At 47.5% G+C, this 21,835-nt stretch overlaps 1 long non-coding RNA gene across 1 annotated transcript in view; it reads left to right on the top strand.

The window, feature by feature from the left end:
- Positions 1–9,544: 9,544 nt before the first annotated feature.
- Positions 9,545–21,835, top strand: part of LOC308561704 — a 192,872-nt gene continuing 180,581 nt past the window's right edge. Inside the window, exon 1 of the long non-coding RNA XR_013999545.1 lies at positions 9,545–9,607. This is a non-coding gene — a long non-coding RNA (uncharacterized lncRNA). The remainder of the gene's footprint in view (positions 9,608–21,835) is intronic.

Consider the following 21,835-nt stretch of genomic DNA (forward strand, 5'->3'; position numbering starts at 1 on the left):
CTAGACTCAGGGAAGGGCCATGTGTCCTGCTTCCTGTCACTTAGGTGTGGTCACGTGACAGTTAACCAATGGATTTGAGCAGAAGGGCTGTGTCCTGCTCCTGGTCTGGCCACAGGGGGTGTCTTCTGTCTGTTCCCCATTTGGGTGGATGGGGGAGGAGCCAAGTCCTAACAAGAGGTGGTGGCAAGGCTTGTGGTGGGCTGGCTTGAGGCCCGGGGAGCACAGCCTCCGCCGAGGTGCTTTTCCCCAGCTGGCCCACAGCACCCTGGGACCACCCAGAAAGCTGGGCTGGACGGAGTGAGAAGCATTATATGTGCTTGTTTTCATGCCAACGGAAGGCCAAGGGGAGATGACCTTATACACAGGTCATTCCAGGAGGGCAGATGTGGGCGCAGTGTGCTGTTTGGACGGACGTCCAGCTCAGCCTAGACTGGAGATGGAGTGGTCAGAGAGAATTGCAGTTCTACTGTTTTAAATCTAATTGAGCTAAACTGGAAACACAATTCCTGCACATTCCTTTAAAAAACAAAGTTGTCAGTGCTACTGAGGGAATCACTCAGCAAATAGAAAATAGTTCAGAAATTGGATTCTATGTGTTTTGATGCTGCATGAGCAATGTATGTAGAAAACCCCAGAGAACCTGCAGGTCCACTGTTAGAATTAATAGGCAGAGCTTTTAAGGTTGCAGGACATAAGGCTAATAATAATTGCATTTCTGCAATGTGGTTAGACAATTAGAAATAAAGTTTTAATAAATTACCTGTAATGTCACAGACATGAAATACCTAACCATAGGCCTAGGGACAGACGTGCCTGAAACTTACAAAACATCGCTGAAATAAACTACAGAAGGCCTCATTTGTGGAGGGACATCTGTATCGCCCAGGAGTTGGAAGACACATTTTTGTAAAAACATCATCATCCCCAGTACATCTTGCGGATTCAATGCAGGGCCAATAAGAACCCTGCAACGCTGCATGGAAATGGGTCGACTCTGCATCTATGTGCAAATGAAAAGGGCCTAGGACAGCAAAGGCAGTTTTGAAGGAGACAGAGAATGACCTATCTTGTAAACACCCAAAGTTATAGATTAAAACTGCCCAAGAAATTCACGGAGGCCATGTGTCGTAAAGCACACAACACCCCTCCGCCCTGCCGTACTCGGGCAGCTTTTCTCTTCAGGCTCCTGCACGGGGCTCAGGCCCAGCTCCCTGCTTCAGGCCTGGGCTGTGTGTTGAGAGGCTGGTGGCCTGGCAGCCTGGCCTCCAGTCCCCCAGGCCTGGGGTGTCACCAAGTGTCCGTCGGCACACGCCTTTCTGGCTTCTCTTTTTAATCGCAGCCTCCAGGGTTTTCTGTTCTTTTTGTGAGCTCAGCTATGTTCAAGCACAGTTTGTGTGTGTGGGTGTGTTTTTTAAAGTAAAGGACACCCCTTCAACTGGCCTGGACTGAGTGAGCGAGTCTGCATTAAAGAAAAATTAGTTCGTACAGTTCACTTAACCTATGCTTTCCCAGTGAAAAGTTGAATCAGCATTAGCATGTCCCCTGCTCGGTCAAGTGTGGCTGTCACTCAGGGACTTGGCACTTTGAATACAGCTCGTTGAAGAGGGTGAAGCTGGACATGTATGCTGGGGAAGTTCCCTTCTCCCCGGGTGACTCAGGCTTGTCCTCACGTATAATCTCTCTCATTGTCTAATAATTCCATTGTGCAGCTGGGCCTTTGCTCGTCTGTGGATATTTCATGCAGCCCCGTTTCCCTTCAGATGCTGGTTAAGCTGAAAATTCATCAAGGACCAACTAGTTTTGTAGCAAAACTAAATTCTTAAGATATCTCGGGAATCCTTTGGGAAGAAATGGATAACTGTAGAAATAAATACGTGCGTATATTAAACCATCTCAAGAAGAGTGTTATGGGGGCACCTAAAATTATTCAAATTCTCTTCCTTTTCTGTTTTGTTGAATTACATAAAAAGCCCAAATGATAAAAACAAAGCAACTATCTTGCACTTTGGCCGGCTGCCTGGAATTGTTTTAAATTGGATCTTATAAATATTCCATAAAGTTCTAGGTAATGGAACTGCTTTTTCCTGGCAGTGCGCCTGTGCGGACGGCATCTTAAACGTTTATGCCATTTTTGCAAAACTTGACAAAAACATTTCAGGCATTAATAGTTGTGTTAATAAATTACTCAGCACCAAAACTATATATTATTTAAGAAAATCCTTGGAACCAACAACTCTGCTGTTTTATTTTTGACACTGGGTGAGAGACACCACAAGCCTACAAAATATCAGGTTAGCCCTGCACCTCAGAGGGGAGCTTTTAAAAAAGCACTCAGGGCAATATTGCTGTGATGTCTTCCCAGTGAGGAGAGGAACCGGTCAAACAAGGCTGCTGCTCGCTCGAAGGGCTCATTTCACCCTGACTGTCCTTTTGGGCACTGGGGGTTATATAGTCCTCTGGTCCCATCAGGAGTGACCCCAACAACAGCAAGGCAGTGAGCATGCGGACCATCGATATGAATACATATTTTCATATGGAATTTAAACTTTTAAAAAATAGAGGCAGACTGGCTGGTGTGGCTCAGTTGGTTGAATGTCATCCATGCACCAGGAGGTCACCAGTTCGATTCCCGGTCGGGGCACAGGCCTGTGCTTTGGGCTCGATCCCTAGTAGGGGGCATGCATGAGGCAGCCCATTGATATTTCTCTCTCTTCCTTCCTCTCTCTGGAAAAAATAAACCTTAAAAAATAGAGGCAAAAATAACATCCTCAAATTGCATTATGTTCCATGTTTTAACACATTGGGAAATATAAAGTCATTAAGATGTTGGTTCATGTTTCTAGATTAATTTCTTTGGGGAAAACTTTGAGGTGAAGTCCACCTTGTCGTTTGGGAGCACTTACCTAAACCTTTTATAGCTTTGTCATTAATTGGAAAAGTTACTGCTCTTCAGTGACTGTTTTTGCAAAATAAATAGAGTAGTTCCTACTCGCATCGAATTCGATAAAAGATTGTGTGTGTGTGTGTGTGTGGAGGGGGGGGCTCTGTGAAGACCATGTGTGTGTCTGTGCCGTGTGCATCTATGTCTGTGCCGTGTGCATCTATGAAGTGTGAGGCAGCTCCGGAGCGTTTACCAGGACGTGGTCTAGCGATGGCCTTTAAGTTGTGTAGACACAGGGGAACCACCCATCTTGGTGCCATGCTCTGTGTTTTAGATAAATGAAGCTGGCACTGTTGTCCCTGCTCAGAAAGCGGGGACCAACACAGAAGGGATGTAACTGGTCCAGAGTTGCCAAGAGCAGGGCACCGAGGTGGAAGCTCAGCTCTCCGCTGCCGTTCTGGGCCCTTCCCTGCATGTGCTCCCGCCCGCCCCGTGACGTCTTCTGCATTGCTCACGCCTCAAGCGTGTACGGAGGTTTGTGGGATCGAGGTGCGTTGTGTATGACAGAATGCGCAGAACGCCAGGGCTTGCCTGGGGTTTTAAAACGTGTAAATATCTGTGTGCTCCCCGCCCCACACAAGGTACAGAACATTCCCCTCACCCCAGAAAGTCCCTTCTTGACCCTTCTTAGCCACTCCCGTGTCCTCCCTCCCCTGGGTCTGGCGGCCGTGCTCTGGGCTCTAGTCTCCACAGGTTAATTTTGCCCGCTCTTGGCATTTGTATACATGGAAGAACATACATGCTTTCTTGGGTCTGGCTTTCACTCAGTTTAATGCATTTGAAATCGATTCCATTGGTGCCGTTATCAATAGTTTGCTCCCTTTTTATTGCTGAACAGTCGTCCATCATATGCACATATCACAGTTGTAAAAATCACCTTTTCCTTTGCTTTGATTTCTTATCTAAATGGACACGAGCCTCTCGCTTCCCAAGTAATGGAGCAGAAATGCTCCCAGGGGACCCTGTGGACTCTCCCTCATGGTTGATTAATAAATCACAGCCTGACTGACAAAGGCAGGAGCGTTTGACTTAAGGGGAGATACACGGTTACCAAGTTTGGTCTTCCCTACATGGGAAGGTGGTGCAGAACCAATCCCTCAGGATGAATTCTTAGATGATGTGTTTTTAACTTGTCGAAAAGGGCGTGGATACCAGCAGTTGGTCTTGGGTTGTTTCTGTGTGACATGGCTCCCCGCCTGCTTAATGTGAGGACGAACCCATGAGGAGGGTGTGTGGGCTTCTTGCAGAAGGTGCAGGGGCCGCGAACCCAGAGGACAGGCTGGTGAGGACCTGGGCACCTACCCCCCGGGAGGGGGTGGAGAAGGCGTGTTTGTACCCCAGGATTTTGGAAAACTGGTGACCGCTCAATAATAGGAGCCCTCGCTTCTTCAGCCAGTTACTCCATTGCCTTCCTGATCTCAGACATTTAAAATTTATTTTCTCACACTTTTTTTAAAATCTGGGATTTTTTTTGCTTGTTTTTCTTCATGTTCCTTTGTTTTTCCCCTTACATTACTATGTGTGTGCGGGTGTGTATATGCATGTATATGAGTGTGCATACATGTATGTATGTGTGCACGCATGTGCACGCGCACGTGTGTGTGTGCTTGCGTGCGTACATGTGTGCACGCGCATGTGTGTATCTGTGTGTGTGTGTGTTTTTAAATTGCCATGAATTGAACCCCAATGAAAAGACTTATTACCCTACTTGGTTAAAACAAATGAACAAACAAGCATACACCTCCTGTTTTCTAACACTCTGCTATTTTATTTTATTTTATTTTATTTTATTTTATTTTATTTTATTTTATTTTATTTTATTTTATTTTATTTTATTATTTTATTTTATTTTATTTTATTTTATTTTATTTTATTTTATTTTATTTTATTTTATTATTTTATTTTATTATTTTATTTTATTTATTTTATTTTATTTTATTTTATTTTATTATTTTATTTATTTTATTTTATTTTATTTTACTTTATTATTTTATTTTATTATTTTATTTATCTTATTTTTCTTATTTTTTAATATCTGCTATTTTAGAATCACTTCCTCTTAGGAGGCATATGTAGCCACCTGAAACTTTCCCAGTAGCCAGGCTGATCACCACACCTCCATCGAACGGTGACCTCACCCTCTGATAGATTACTTAATAATAATTACATGGCACTTGCCGTGTAATTAGGTGTTTATTTGCCATGTAACTTTTATATTTCATCAAAATGGTGTGATTTACACAGCGAGGATAATTATCCCCTGATTACGAGTCTGTCACCTTGAACCGTACCTTAGTAATTAGTTATAGTTTCTGGTGTAATTAAATCATCAAGCCAGATCTTGTGGGTGAGCCGGTAGCTAACTCTGTGCACGTGAGGACTCAGATGCAGAGGAGAGTCCCTCGCTCATAAAGCCTCAGCAGGTGGGGTGCTGACTGTGGCCCCCTCTCCCGAGCCCCGACTGGGAACCTCCCTGTGTGTGCTCTGAGCTTGTTGGTATCAGCCGGCGTGTGCCGTCCCTCAGATATGCGAGCCATGGAGCATCAGCCCTGTGTTTTGGAAGCCGACCTCAGGTGTGGCCCTGACTGAGTGAGCCCCTGCGATTCCATGCACCTCTCCACTCATTGGTTTGGGGGGGAGGTGACCTGCTTTTGCCAGTGAGACTTTGGGGAAGTTTGCTGGGTGCTTAGGGGAAGCTCCTCCCACTTTTAAGAGAATCATTTACGGTCTCTCCTCTCATGGTTTTCTCAGGAGCATGGAGCCCCAGTCCCTGCCAGGACTCCTCTTACAACCCCAGGAAAACCAGCCTGGAGTCAGGACACGTTGTCAGCCGGAGGAGGGACTTGTTGGGGTTTGTGGTGTTGTCTTTGAGCCCTGCGTCAACCTTTGCAGCCCAGGCGACTTGGGCATTTTAAACCTGTTGCAGGGGGAGTTTTATCCCGTGAGGGCCAGGGCGCGCTGATTGATAGAACTGACATGCCCACACCCAGCCCTTGTCTTCTGGAAGCTTCTGAGGGTGCGGACACCCCCTTTGTTCCTCAGCCTGAGTGTTTGCCCCACTCGATGATGTGGGATTTCTGGCCAGTCCTGCATTAAACCGAACTGTGAATGGAGAGATCCAATGCCGGCGACGCTATCAAATTGTGACCTTCTGGAGGTCCCTTCAAAAGAGGCTTTTCAGATACATGCCAGCGAGTGGCCTGAGGTAGACAGAGCAGTGTGCCAGTGCCTGTGGGGCGGGTCTCTTGTGAACAGCGCGTCCCTGCCTCTGTGGGATCACTCCTGCTGGCAGCTAGTGGGAACGAGGCTCTTTTATCTCGTTCATCAAACATTCCTGATTTTTAAAAAAACTCACAATGTAATTGACCAGAAAGCATTATAAATATCAGAACTTCCCCAGGAAATTCCTTTCTTACAGTTAAGGATCTGTCACCTTACCTATTAAAAATGTTCTCTACCAGTTGTGGTCACGAACTTTATTAAGAAAATTTGAGAGGCCATTTAAACCCTTCATACAACAGGGGTTGGGGTATGTCTCAAGTGCGTTTTCTTGTCATTCCAGTGATTGACACGGAGGAAAACTTAATCCCCTCCGACTACTAGTTTGTAATTACTTACAGTTAGTTTGTTTCCAAAGTTAGGAAGACTCTGTAGCCCATCTATTTGATTGGGTATATTGTGATAATATTGCTCCAAAGATTAATTTACAAAACATACCATTTGACACTTTTTATTAATAGCCTGTCTCAGTGCAAAGTTCAGTAACGTAACCCAATGGCCCGGACCTACCAATTATGAACGATTAATTCCCCATTAACTCATTTCCCCAGCGACCTGTTGATCTGTCGGCTCCACTGAGAGTCGAGACCTCCATGATCTGAAAAGATATTTTATATAACTTCAGTAAAATTTCCAGGAAAAGTTGATCCTCGTGTCAAAAAGAGAGTGGAGGAAAAGTTCATTAATTTCTAAGGCATCTTGTTTCCTCCACCATACCACTGACAGGCCACCACTAAGCAGCGTCTGCTTTTTGTAATTACTCCCCAACACCGGGAAGGGACATGACTGGCTCTCTCTCTTTTTTTATTATTATTAAAAAAAGGAGGGGGCATCAAAAATGACTTTTCAGATCCTTGGAAAGTGTGATCTCCTGCATCAGTTTTAATTGGGCTTCATTTACTAAGTGCAGCATTACCTCATCTGCAGTTTAACTATGGATTTTCCATAAATCTTCCTACGGCCAGGCATGATAAACTGCCCGCACATCACGGAGCGAGGCAGCGCTTATTAGCGCTGGAGAAGTTATTGATCGCTTGTCCTGATTAATCTTCCATGGGCCTCTGCAGTATTAATTCCGGGGACAGGACCGTGGCTCCACTGCATGGGGCTCATTCAGCGTTTCTACTTCAACTACAAGGTTCTCCCTGCCCATGGCTATTAGTCTAATTATGACTTCTCTAACAGTGACTTTTTTTTTTGTCTCTATGAACAATGAACGTTTTAATTTTCAAGAGGTGCCAGTAAGATGAAAAGTATGGCCAAAAAAGTGTGTTTTATAAGTAAGGGTGAAAAGGAAACTTTAATGTGTGCTTTAAAAGAAAGTTTACTTGTCCTGGCCGGTGGGGCTCAGTGGTTAGCGCGTCAGCTCAAGGACTGAAGGGTCTCGGGTTCGATTCCTGGTCAAGGGACCTCCCTCAGCTACAGGCTCCACCCCCAGCCCCAGTCGGGGCGAGTGTAGGAGGCAACCAATCGATGTGTCTCTCACGTCGATGTCGTCCGTCCCCCCCCCCCCCCCCCCCCCGCCTTCCACTCTCTCTAAAAAAATCAGTGGAAAAAATATCCTTGGGTGAAGATTAACCAAAAAAGTTTACTTTTCTCCAATACCTAAATTAAAAGAAATATCTTTTTTTGATGAGTGAGTTGGTTTTAAACAGAGTTTTTAAAACGAACAGTCGGTGGTAGTTTGATGCTGACTTTTTTTCGTAGTCTGGAAATTCTTTAAAATTCTTTTACTTTTTTATTTTTCAATTGCAGTTGATACACAGTAGTATATTAGTTTCAGGTGTACAGCATCGTGACTGGACAGTCATATACCTTACGAAGTGATCACCCCGTGGTCTTGAACCTACATTTGCAAAGCACTCAACTTAAGACTTGGGGGGCGGTAGGGGCCAGCCGGTGTCCCCACATTTCTGCTTCACACTGTCCCAGAAACAGATGGCTGACCTCACGGGAGGTGTGGGGTGCTGGCCTGAGGTGGCACTGGTCAGCCGGGGCCAGGGCTTCATTCCTCAGAGCCCAGTGTTTTCAGATTTCCGTAAAGAGCAAATCCCCTCCGGGGTTCCTTCAGTTAACTACGACCGAGTCTGTGCTGCCCGGCACGCAATACATATTTATTTAACTCAGTGGAGCCAGCCTCAGAGCAGTTAATTAGTGAACCCTTGGCAGGAGTGCCTTTGGTGAGGTTAGCGCAGGGAGAGGGAGCGGAGGCATAGGCAGTGGCGGGCAGGGCAGAGTGCCCCTCGCGGGACTGGAAAGAGCGCCAGGATCACCGGGCGGTTGGAATCGCAGCCGTGGGTTCACCAGGTGAAAGGTGATGCGATTTATGACAGTAAACTCACACGCAGCAGATACTGGATGGGTCAAAACTCTGCGACTCTCGTTTCCAGCTCCCATTAAACCACATTCACTCAAGAAGGGCCACGGTAAGGGAACTTTTCGGGAATGTTTGCCAACAGATGTGTCAATGTCACGAGTCGGAAACGCCTTCTGTCTCCATGTTGTTACTTGACGGGTGATGGAAATAGGGCGAGATGCAAAATACATGCCCCCGTCCTGAGGACCCAGCCTGTAGGTGCAGCGCACCGTCTCAGATCGGGAAGGGGTTGCGTGTGCTCTCAATGCCGCTTCGGGACCTGTGCTTACTGTTCAGCTCAGTTAATTTCTGCTGGTTGGTGTGCCCTGGGACCGGGGCGTCGTGCTTAAATGACTGTTCTGATTCACTGAGCGTTAACCAGCAGAGGTCATTCATCTTTGTTACCCAAAATCAGAGAAAGATCTGATTGGAACACCGTTTCCATCATTTACCAGCTCTTTGAACTCAGGCAGATTACGTAATTTCCTTTTTTCAGTGTTGTAATCTGCGCCCCAGAAGGTTCCTGCGAGGATTAAATTAGGTGAAATGGGCCCTAATACCCAGGTGATGCTCAGAACGTAGTAGCTCTTATCTAATGACGCAAAGTTCCCCTGAAAGGCTCTGCCGGGTGCAATAAAGGTAATTGAGCCCTTTGATGATGACTGGTGTCGGATTAGCTGACGTTCGTGTGCCAGGAATCGGGAGATAAAGATAGAAACGTCCCCACACTCTGGGAGCCCACAATCGATAGGTTAATCTTTTCCTGAGCAGTGATTTCCCGACTAATTCCTTTTTTCAGGATTAACGGTGGGGACAGTGAAGCTGAGGGCCAACTCCAGGGTGGTGAGGAGAAGACTGTGAACTTGAAATTCCTGTTCCCAGTTTAGTGTCCTGCCTCTTCCTGGAAGAGGCAATGCCCTTGAGAAAGGTGAAGGTGGGGTTTGCCGGCTTTAAGCACGTGTGGTGTTGAGATTTGGGAAGAGGGGGTGGAAAGCTCCACGCAGAGGAACTGGCACCAGGAAGGCCCAGAGGTAGGACGTTTTGGGAGTGTTTCTGGGACCACGAGCAGGTCTGGAAATTCAGAAGTAAATTCAGGTCGGTGAGGAACTGGCTCAGAGGATTAAAGGGGAGACTGGGCCTAACGAGAACTGTGCCAGTGTCTTGAGTTCCGTCGGCAGCGAAGGGAGAGCTGCTGGAACCACCGGTGAGGCAGCGCACCTGCCGCCTGGGCCCGTAGGTGTCTGGTGGGGCTGCAGGATCTGTGGAAGAGGCTCCCCCCATATTCCTTCCTTTTCCCCGGCCCTCTCAGGGTCCCTGCTGGGTCTCACAAAAGACAAATGAACAGAGAGAAACACACGTTTATCTACTCTAACCCTAACCCCGAATGAGCATCTTTAAAAGAGAAACCTTTCCCAGCTTCTCTCCGTGGCCGTTGGTGGTTCGGCTGTGATCACTTCATCCCAGCTGTTCTTAATCCACACACACTCTGCTCCCGTCACCTCCGAGCCCATGAGTTGAGTCAGTGGGGTGTCTGTTGGGCTCGTGGGAGTGGGGGTGCACCTGGTGGGATTAAGATCAAGGTCATGAGGGAGGAGATGAGGGGTCAGAGGTAGAGCAGGAGGCATAATGGGGCCATCCGCTCTCCGCGGCACGAGGGACCGTGGGCAGCCATTTTCCAGGGCAGCCTTGTGTGTTTTGACCGAGCAGTTTAATTACTTAGTCCCGGGGAGCCCGAGGGCCCACACGAGCTCCTTGGAGGACGGGGTCGGGCAGGGTCTGTGCCAGGGACCTGTGCCGTGCAGAAAGGGTGGGTCTGACGTGAGCTCATGACTGTGGTGGAATAAGAGAACAAGTCTCATCTACACCGGATGTTGGCATAAACCACGGGCTCAGTGCACCCTCTTCCTGAGTGTTTTAGGGGAACAACTGAAATAGATCCACTTGGGGGCATTTACTTGACCCCTGAGCCAGCCTCCCTCCTCTGAGTCCCTGACCATCCAAGGGTGTTAATTAACAGACGCATTGTATGTGGCTTGACCACCGTGGCCCCAGTGGACTGGACTAGGGTAGACACTGACCCGGGCTCAGCCAGTCAGGTTCTCTGGGAGATTTGAAATTGGAGTTGGCTTCTGTCCACTGTGTAGGAGGAGCTTGTGAACTGAGTAAGGTCAGAGGAGCAAGGAGATGGGGAGGGGGTAAAAGGGGAGGAGACTCCTATTGTCACTTCTCTGCACAGGGGTGACTTTGTGTTAGGAGATGGAGCATGGTGGCTTCTCTGTCACAACGACAGAGACGTGTCATTTGGACGGAAAGTGCTCTTTTCATAGGAGAGGACTTGGGCGAGAACCACAGAGGAGGTACCTTTGGATGCCTCACACTGATTTTCTCCTGAGAGGCCCGCTCCCAATTCCCATGGGCTTTGGTTGGCTTTAATGTTTTCCTGTCTTCTAATGGGCGGCCATTGAAATGGATTTATTGTCTGAATTATTCCTCAGTTCAGGATATCACTGAGAAAAATGGGGCCATAAAGTGGGGTATCCACGGGCCAGAAGCCGTCTGTGGGACAGGCGAGTGTCAAAGCAGCCGCCTCCCGCCCGGTTCCCCCTGTGGAATATTAAGTCAGTCTTCAAATTCAGAAAATTTATCATATTGTAAATTGGGCAGAATACCTTTCTTCACGTCATTTAGAAAGATCGTCAGGAGAAGATCCGTCTGATTTTACAGGCCATTTCAGACCTGGTGCTTTTATACGAAGGAAGGGATCCCTGGGAACGTGGGCCTGGCATTTCCTCTCCCTTCTTGTGGTCACACTTGTAACCTCTCTTCCTTCCCTGGAGGTAGCCCCTCCCCAGCCCTCCTTCCCACCTCTCCCCTCACACACCTGCCTGCTGCGAGGGCCTGGGGGGTCATGGGTGTCACCAGGACAGCCGTGCCCCTCCTCTTCCCACAGCCCACAGGTAGACACCTCCTGGGCCCTCACCTCTCCTCCTGCTCCATGCTTGGCTCCTAGTGTGGAGAGAAATCCCAGGAGACTCACCACATTGAGGTTCCCTCTGAAACAGGCAAATCTTACTCCAGCTCCTCATCTGGTCTTTGACAAATGCTGACAGGAGCGTACTTAGTAGGTTGTAAATCCAGGGGATCCAAAAGTTAAATTATGGAGGCCCACCGTTCATGGAAAAGCAGATAAGCCACATGTCCTAATACAATGATCCTTGGAGACAAACTCTGAGGAGGGCTCCCTGGTGGCCTGGGGGAGTCGGGGGGTACGACAGGGAGGAAGCAGGTCACCCACATCTGCAAGCTGAGGGAGCTTATGAGGTGCGTGCATGCACATGCGCACACACACACGGGGGTACAAGTAGCTGAGAAGTGCTCAGAAGCACAGTATAAGAAAGGACGTGAAGGTGGGGGGCTGGGCCGGGCCAGGTGATACGACCATAAGGGAGTGTGGATCTTACCCCAAGAGAGCTATAGAAATTCAACATGCTCATAGCCATGCGGCCGTGTTAAGGGGATGGCCAAGGAAAGTCCAGGCAGCCGTCTCCCAGGACGTCTTGTGGGATGGCATCATGGTTTCTTGGGGTTTAGGATCTAACCTTAGAGTCTTGCAAGTCCCAGGAGTGAATCTTCCCTAAATAAATCTGTGAGACGTGTGCATAAAACCAGAGTGCTGCTTATTAATTTATAATGCAGAGCAGCAGTCGGAGGGCTGCAGTCTAGAAACATCTACACGGAGAGCATGCTTTCTGCCTATGGGCAGACCTACTGTATTATGGTTAGAGGGGTGCTGAGCAGATCCCGAGGGATCGGGAGTGAGTCCTGTCTTCAGGGGACTCGCCCCTGACAGAGGTGATGGTGTCACTGGGACAGAGCTCCGGAAGGAAACCCATTTCTATAACCCATCGCCCGGCTCACCTCAGGAAGCTTTACCAGGAGGTCTGGGATTCTCGCCGCTTTCTCTGCCCTGGATAGTGCTGGGCTGGGCTTGGCCAAAATGCACATCTGAACATTTATGTGGACTATGTGGTCAGCCCCTGTGGGGATTCCCAGGTGCTTCCTGTAGACGAGTGTGTTCTGTAAGGTCAGAGTTGGGCTCGGTGAGCTCCGAGAGGCTTTCTCCCTCACTCAGGTAACAGTCACTAAGAAGGCAGTCACCTGGGCATGTGGGCCACATAAGAGGACAGTGGCATGAATTTCTGTTATTTTAAAGGACCTTCCCAAGATGTGTGGATGTGAGACTGACCAGCGTAGGCTCATTGCTGGGTCAGTCGGTTTTAGTTTGTTGTTGTTTTTAGGCTATTTTTCTTTTTTTAACGTTGAATTTATCGGGGTAGCATTAGTTCATGAAACCATTGGTTTCAGGTGCACAACTCAACAAAACATCGTGGTTATAGTTCTTAACGGGAAAGCTGGTTGTGTCCAAAGCCAGTCATCTGTGCACTGGAGCCCGTCTCCCTGCAGGACACACCGCCCCCCAGACACACTCTCCACTCCATCCGCCAGAAGCCACCTGCTCTTCAGCCACCCACCTGCCCAAGGCTTGTCCCACCAGCAGCAGGCCTGTCACAGGCTCTTTTGCCCCCAAGATCCAATCAGAGACACGAGAATCTGATTCTGACAACTACTTATGTCGTTCAAGGATCCAAGTTTAAAAATGATAAAATTCAACACTTCTGTGACCACGTCGTGCTGACTCTACAAATACCTGTTTACACCGGGCTGGTGTGGCTTAGTTGGTTGCATGTCATCCTGTGTACCAGCAGGTCACAGTTTGGCTCCCCATCAGGGCATAGGCCTGGGTTTTGGGCCCAATCCCCAGTAGGAGGTGTGCAGGAGGCAGCCGATCGATGTCTCTCTCATTGATGTTTCCATGTCTCTCTCCCTTTCCCTTCCTCTCTCTGAAATCAATAAAAACATATTTTAAAAGGAAAAAAACCAAGAAAACAGTAGCTAGTTGATTTAAAAAAAAAACCACAACAAAACACTCCCCCCCCCCCAAATATCTGTTTACTTTTTAACACAACATTCCCAGACGGATTCTAAACATAAATGGGGTCACCTTTAGATGTTTCTCTTTTTAGGGAGGGAAAAAAAATCACATTTTATAGGAAACCTAATATATAACCTGCCTGGCACCTGCTTCACCTTACTCCCAAGTTTAGGCCCTAAACAGAACTTCAATGACCAGCAGAACAATTGTCATGGCCTGTGCCGAGCAGCTCTGGAACGCTATCACGGAAAATTGCCATGCCACGCGTGCCCTTTACAAGTTCTTCCTTCTCCCACCCCGACTTTCAGTGGCCCAGTGCCTCCCGCCTACTCAAGTATGCGTGCGCTCTAGCTATGATATCACAACTCATCAATCAGGCGGCGGCCGCCGAGTGAGATCAGTGTGGGGGATGCCAGTGTTCCCATCTGAGTCACCAGGTGTTTGATGAGCGTGGCCACGAAGGGATGGCCGGGGGCGGGCGGGGACTTCTGCTAACACCAGTGCCTCTTATGTCACCAGCGTCTGTAGGGAGCTGCTGTGGGGAAGGCGAGGGTCAGGCACACTCATGTGCGCCCTTCAGTCTGTAACTAAGGCTGCGGATGGACAATGAATGTGTGATCATTGTGAGAAAGCTCAGAGAGCAGAGATGGCTTTAAAGGAAAGGAGAAACACTCAGGTCTTACTACCCATTAATAATCATTTTAAAAATCCTTCCAGTTTTTTTTTTTTTTTTTGCCATGAAAACATTCAAAGGCAAGCTCAAAGAACATGGAATGTTTATACTGGGTATAGTGTTTTATAGCCTGTTTTTCATGTTATATTTTGAATATATTTCTAATTCAACAAACACAGACCCATATCATCATTATCGATCACTGGTCACGCCATTGTCTGATATAATCTAATTTTTTATTTTAATTTTGGTATTTTTAAGTTTTGATTTAAAATTTTTAAAAATTACAGTTGATTTACAACATTGGGTTCAGGTGTATGACATAGTAACCTAATTTATTTAGGTACAGTTTTAATATTCATTTAATTATGTTATTCAGATTCCAGTTTTTGTTTCAGCAGATAATAGCCACTTAGTGGGGGGTATCTGTGTTTTTAAATTTATCTTTATTGTTGACAGTATCACAGATGTCCCCTTTGCCCCCGTTAACCCCTCCACCCTGCTCCTGCCCCCTCCCGTTCTTGGATGCTCCCGCTTGTCCAGGTTTGGGGTTAGTGGTGCGAGGCGGCTTGGAGAACATCCATACTGGTCAGACTAGTGCGAGGTGTAGCCGTGGCCAAAGGTTACGCAAATTTTAGACGTTTGACCTACCTTGTTAAATTTCCCTCGAGAAAGCTTGATTGGTCTGCGCTTCTCACGGCAAGAGTGCCAGTTCTTCCAGCTCCGTCCCACACTAGGCAGCATTTTAGGAGACAGTTCTACAGGAAGTTCGAAGTGACTCACTTAGCTTCCTTTATTATTATTATTATTATTATTATTTTGCATCTCTCTACATTTTTTATTTCTCCAATTGGTAGTTTGTGTATTTCACAGAATTCATCATTTTTGCTTAAATTGTTAAGTCATCGTCATAAAGTAGTTCATAATATCTCCCTATTATCTTTTATATCCTGATTTATTGTGATTTCTCTTTTATTCCTGATACTGGAAGTCTGTGTTTTCTCTCTCTTCCTACCTAAAATGTATTATTTTATTAATGGTTCAGAAACCAGCGGGTTTTTCTATATTGTTAGTCTATTTTTTTTTTAAATTCTCACCCAAGGATATTTTTTCCATTGCTCTTCAGAGAGAGCGGGGGCGGGGAGAGAGAGAGAAACATGGATGTGAGAGACACATCGATGGGTTTCCTCTCGCATGCACCCCGACTGGGGCCAGGGATGGAGCCTGCAACCCAGGTACGTGCCCTTGGCCGGAATTGAACCTGGGTCCCTTCAGTACACAGGCCGGCGCTCTAACCACTGAGCCACTAAACTGATCAGGGCTGTTAGTCTGTTCTTTAAGTTTTATTTTAGCTCTGGATTATGTTTCTTCTACTTTGGGTTCAATTCAATCCATATCCCTTGATCAACTAAAGTAATTTATCTTTTGCTTGTGTCATGATATGGCACTGTAAGACATCTTCATTGTAAAACATTAGAAGGAAACGCTCAAGGAGGTAACTTCCCCCGCACTCACTCCCCCGTGATGATGAACCTCAGCGTTTGATAGACCCTCGAACTCACAGTGTGTAGATGGGACCCTTTTGCACCCTCACCCTCCCGTCCCGTCCATTCCTCGCCTCAGCACCCTTCCGAGGTCCTCCCTGGGCCCACCTCCACTCCCAAAGTGTACGATTTCATAACCAGCACATGTTTAGGCACATGTATCTCTTGGACCATTGTTTGTTTTATAGAAATACACTTAAGTTCATTTGCTTACATATTGATTGTATACTACTTGTAATCAATAAGTAATAAACACAGTAATCCTTCCAAGTCCATTGGTAAAGTTCTATCTCATCTTTTTTAATAGATTCCCCAGGGTTGTGCCACTGTGTGTACACCCTGACCCACTGTTAGTTTTCAGGTTTTTTTTAATTCTCACCCGAGGATATTTTTTTCATCACTTTTCAGAGTGGAAGGGAGAGAGTGAGAGAGAGAAACATGGATGTGAGACACATCAATGGGTTGCCTTCCGCATGGTCCCCATCTGGGGATCAAGCCTGCAACTGAGGTACTGGAATTGAACCTGTGACCCTTCAGCCCACGGGGTGACACTAACCACTGAAAAAAAAGGCCAGGGCTTCGGTTCTTTTTTTTGGCCACGGAAAGCCAGGCTTTCAGTAAGGCCCTGTGTGTCTACTGCGGTTACATATTGCGCTTCTTGGTCTTTGGGTGGGACCAGGTAGAAAGAGCGACAGACACCAGCATGAACATAAAATCTCCCCTGCGTTGCTAGATTTATTTCTCCAGTTGGTAGTTTGTGTGTACCATCTCCTGTCTCTGCCTACAGCCAGTGCGAGTTCCTTTCCCAAATCCCACTCCATAATTTACTGCACTTCCTTGACTTAGCAATTTGGACAGTGTCCGTGATTTCCTTGTAAGACCGAAGAAGATTTAATTTCAATATAGTTACACTTCTGTTTTCACTTTAACCAGTAAATAGTATTTTTGGCATGCAGATACTGTACGTTCCATGTCGTCCAACATTTATGGTTTCTGCTTAGATATCAGTCTTCGCCTCTGTCCACCTGAAGATTATAAAACAGTCATCTAATTATTCCTATTACCTTTACTGTCTTATTTCCTCCTTTCATCTTGCTCTACCTATAATTTAATGTAAGATGTGAGAGTGGGATCAAGACATTTTTTCCCCTCACACTGTTGTTCTAAGAACCATTTCTTGCCTAGGCCGACTTTACCCCGGTGACTTCAAGTGTCTCCATTATGGATCTAATCCCCGTGTGCACCAGGGTCTATGCTTGGACCCCATTGTGTTCCACTAATGCAAATAACCGTTTCTTCCTCATGTCCTGTGATTACTGCTTGTCTGTTTTACTAACTGGTAGTATAAGTGCCCCTACTATTTCTCCTTTTTGTATATACATAAGGTTCCTGATGAACTGCAAAATCAAAATTTCAAATGCCTACAGTAATCTCATTAAGAGTCATATGGAAATTATGTTACTCATTTAGGGAGACGTGGCATTTTATAATGCTGACTTTTCTATTCGGGAACAAAAAACTATTCTATTGATGTCTCTTCTCACATCCTGAGTGGCATTTATGGTTGTGTGATGAACTGACTGCCTCACCTAGGGGTGTCACCAGAGCTTAGGTGTGGTCACGTGTGTGTATGCATGTATGTGTGAATGTGTATGTGTGTGCATGTGTGAGAATGTGAGTGCGTGCATGTGTATGTGTATATATGTATGTGAGTGTGTATGCGTATGTATGCATGAGTGTGCATGTGTATGAGTGTGTGCATGCATGTGTGTATGAGTGTGTGTGTGTGTGTGTGTATGAGTGTGTATGTGTATGTGTGTAGATGGAAGATCTTGCCAGTTGCTTGTCTTTGTGGACAGAGGCAGGAGGCTCCCTTAGAAGAAATTCTATTTGTTCTGCAAATCGACATCTCAGTTATACCCCTACTTTGGCAAAATTAGCTCTCAGGACCTTAGTTTGACACGTTAGTTTGCTTTCCCCCCAGAGTGCAGAGTGGGGAGGGGGTCCTGGGAAGACGTTTGCAAAGTTATTGCTGGAGAACCTGGAATCAGGAGGCTGATCCAGACTCAGGGAACCTGTACCTCTGGGGGAAGAACCTTAGAAAAAATAAAGGCTCTGGTGAGTGCTGGTCTAAAAGCATATCCAAAGAGTAATAAAGACTCTCTTCCTCCTGTGTGTCAGTCATGGTTAGGGCTTGGCCGCATTTGCTCACCTCACTCTGTGCAGATAGTCGCCCTCCTTCACCAAGGTTTTGCTTTCTGAGGTATCCTGGTCTGAAAACAGTAAATAAAACCATTCCAGCAGTGGACAGTTCCTAAGTTTTGAAGTGCGAGCCATTCCCAGTAGTGTGATGAAATCCTGCGCCGTCCAGCGTCCTCCCTCCCGGGAGGCGAATCCTTTCTCTGTCCAGCGTCTCCCTGCGGCCAGTCACCTGGCAGCCTCCCAGGGTATCAGACTGATTGTCACGGTGGTGTCGCAGAGTTTGTGCTGAAGTCCCCCTTGCAGTAGCTAACCCCGCATCGCCATGCTTGCAGGACTCACCTCGTGTCACCCCCTCACACTGTCACCTTCTCATCTCACGTGGTCACGAGAGGAAGGTGCGTGCAGGACAGCAAGGTGTTTTGAGACAGAAACCACAGTCACAAAGCTTCTATTACAGTCTGTTGTTATAATTGCTCTATTCTATTATTATCGTTAATCACTCCCTGTGCCTAATTTATGAATTAAACCTTATCATAGGAATGTACGTAGATGGAAAAGCCGTACGTGGGGTTGGGTAGTATCCTGGTTTCAGGTGTCCACTAGGGGTTTGGAGTGTGCCCCTGTGGGAAAAGGGGGACTGCCCTTCACAGTTTCTTTGCTGAGGTACATGAAAGTAAATTCAGGCTCCGCTCACTTTGCTCCCTAACACTCCAGCACACGTCTCCATGAGGGGCTTCCAGAGCTTCGAGAGAAACCAGCCCTTCGTGGATCACAGACACGGCTCTGCAGCCCCGGCCTCCCTCACCGCTGTCAGTAACTGTTCCTAACTGCTCCCAGGATGGCAGTTACAGCAGAGGGACAGACCCAAGTTATGGGGAAGCCAGCACCGCCGTCGCTCCCGCCCGTGCCTCATTAGCGCAGATCACTGATCACCACCAGTGTTTCCTTCACGAGACCGCGAGTGTATCTTGTTTTTCCCTTGTCTGCCAGCACTTAACACTTCAGATGGTTAAATGTTTTAATAATGTGTTTTCCCAGGCCCCTCACAAACGGACACAGAGTAACTCGGCATAATTCACAGATGCGCCTGTATGAAAACACCGTAGGCTCGGAAAGGAGAGATGGCTTTAATCCCAACAAATTAAAAGTAACTTTGCTTCCTTACAATTGACTGAGTCTCAAGTCTCTCACACTTAGGTTTTTATTGTAATGTCCTTTTTAAAGGGACGTTTTCATTTTTAAATTCAGATTTGGAGCCCACCCGCCTTAGCACTCACGTGTGTTTTGAATGTGTGCTTTGGAAGGGTTGCTGGATGAGGCCTGTGTTGCAGTTGTGTGTGTGTTCCTGGTGGTCTGTGTAGCGAGGAGGGAACGTCTGTTCACCCCGCACAGGCCCATGGGGCCCGGGCGGTGAGTATACACGGACCTGAGTTCAAGGGGTAAGGAGGTTGCTGAACCAGACCAGCGATTCTGGCCCAACACCAGGTCTTGTTTAGACGCAGTCGAAACAAACACTCATTAAATCTTAAACTAAATAAGTGGATTCCTGTGGCTCGGCTGGGCGGTGTGCTTGCTGTGCAGGGAAGCTCGGGACCGTGGACTGGACGGCTGCCCGTGGACTCACCTTCCTCCCGGGTGTGGGTGTGTAGGTGGCGGTTTGCCCTACATCTTCACTTCTCTGTCTCAGGTGGCTTGTCTTGTGAATTTGCAGTTCCCCCATTAGAAGGCCGACTTACCTCCTGCCTGTTGACTTTGGGCTCAGGCACGGACTTGCTCAGTCAACGAGGGCAGAGCAATGTGTACAGTTGCAGGCAGCCATGAGGGGCTGTGTGTTTTACTCCCACCTGCACCTCTTCTCGCTTTGGGAGCTGGCCTAGGACGGCCGCTGGTCCCGGGGGGGGGGACTCTTGGAGCAGAGCTGAGCCGCTCTAGCTGGACCCAGCCCATACTAGCTGACCTTCAGATATATGAGGAAACACCCACTCATCTCATGCTCGTGACTTTGTGGTATTCGTGATGTGGCGTTATCGCGCCTGCAGGTGGCCGTCCCGATTGACAGCAGCCGAGCAGGGCTGCATCTTTGTCTGAGCTCAGCGTGGTACAAGACATGGTTCTTAACCGTGACCTGTGTTTTCCCCTTGTTGACGGTGTTTGTAATAAAAACAGACCAAGAACTGTAAACATGCAAGTGTTCCTGTAGTTGACTTCGGGCGTAAGGCCTTTATATGCCAGGAGGAAGCAGCACAGCCAGTTATTACTCATCAGAGCTGGGGCTGGGACCCGGGCCTCTGGGCTTTTGGTCCAGCGCTCTTTCACATCCAGACAATTTTTTTTTTTTGGTTAATCCTCATCAGAGGATATTTTTCCATTGATTTTTTTAGAGTGGGAGGGAGGTGAGGGGGGAGAGAGACAAAGATAGACACATCAATTGGTTGCCTCCCGAACTTGCCCTGACTGGGGCCTGGAATTGAACCTTCGACCCAGGTACGTGCCCTTGACCAGGAATAAAACCTGTGACCCTTTGGTGCGGGGGCTAATGCTCTATCCACTGAGCCCCACTGGCCAGGACGAGACATTCTTAAGTGATGAAAAAACCTACAGGACCCCGCGTTTGTGTGCTGTGTATGCTAAGTGCACCACCACCTCCCCCTCGGGGCTGATCCACAGGCCGAGGCCGTTGCCGTTGCCGTGTTTGAAAGCAGGTCTGGTCCTTCGCTTGTATCCAGGCAGCCCTGTGCTGATTCGTCAGGCCCCAGGTTCCGGCTGAGAAACGTCAGGGCTGCTGGTAACTCTCGTGGCGACAGGCCCAAGATGTCGCGCTCGTGCTCGCCGCGCAGATCACACTAGTGCTGAAATTTTAATGCCATTAATGGTTCGCCTTTTTAGCCCAGAGTGAACTAATCAGACAGTCTGTGTGGAGACATAAATCTGAGCCACTTCCCGGGGGACCTCAGGTGAAATAAATCAGGATTCCTCCTTCCATCAGCTTCTCATTCTCTTCAGCTGCACAGAAAATACGGCCGGCGCTGTATTTACAGGGTGATGGTAAGGAGATGTTTAACATCAGTGTGGGAGATTAAACATGACAAGTTATATGGTTAGGAGTGTGACAAGGTGTTTACACTGACATGTAATATCTGGGTTGATCTACTACTCAGTAATAGGTGCCATCGATCTAGTGGCAGGCCCGCCGGTCTGTGCCTGGGGTAAGCTAATACGGCCGGTCCCCTCACACAGGGCACGTGTCCCGCGTGGAGGAGAGGAGGGTGCTGACCGGCCCCTGGTGGGATGTGCGGGTGAGTGACCAGCACTGTCCTCTCTTCGGGGTAGGCTGCCAGCACCAGGCTCCTCTCCCCGCTCCGCATCCGCCGCTCCTGACTCCTGTATGTATCGTGCCCGACACCCACGCACCCACTCGGTCTTCCCATTCCAATAATTAAAACATGTTTTCCTGATTTATGCGAGTGATGAACAAATCCAAGAAAATGATGTTTTTATTCCGCTTCTGGTCCCAAACACATTATAACTCCCACAAGAAAATCGTGGAGGGCAGAGGTTTTGGGGATTTTTAATCTCAAAAATGAAACTTTTATATCTTACGTAAAGCATTCCGTGTAAAACTAGGCAAAGAGCAAGGTCATTAAAATTATATGTAAAGTAAAAAGTGGACTTGTTCTTAGTGGAAGCCCAAAGAGCTCTCTTACAAGTTTTATGCTTTGGACGTGCAGGGGCTGGCTGTGCTTTTCGCATGTCTCCATTTCTCTCCCAAACAAACACAGAAATGAAAGCCTGTGGAGCAAAATCGACATTTGTCTGTCCTTGTGCACACACGTGCACACATGCGCAC

Source organism: Miniopterus schreibersii (assembly GCF_964146895.1).
Source record: "Miniopterus schreibersii genome assembly, chromosome: 9".
In the NCBI taxonomy this organism is placed as follows: domain Eukaryota; kingdom Metazoa; phylum Chordata; class Mammalia; order Chiroptera; family Miniopteridae; genus Miniopterus; species Miniopterus schreibersii.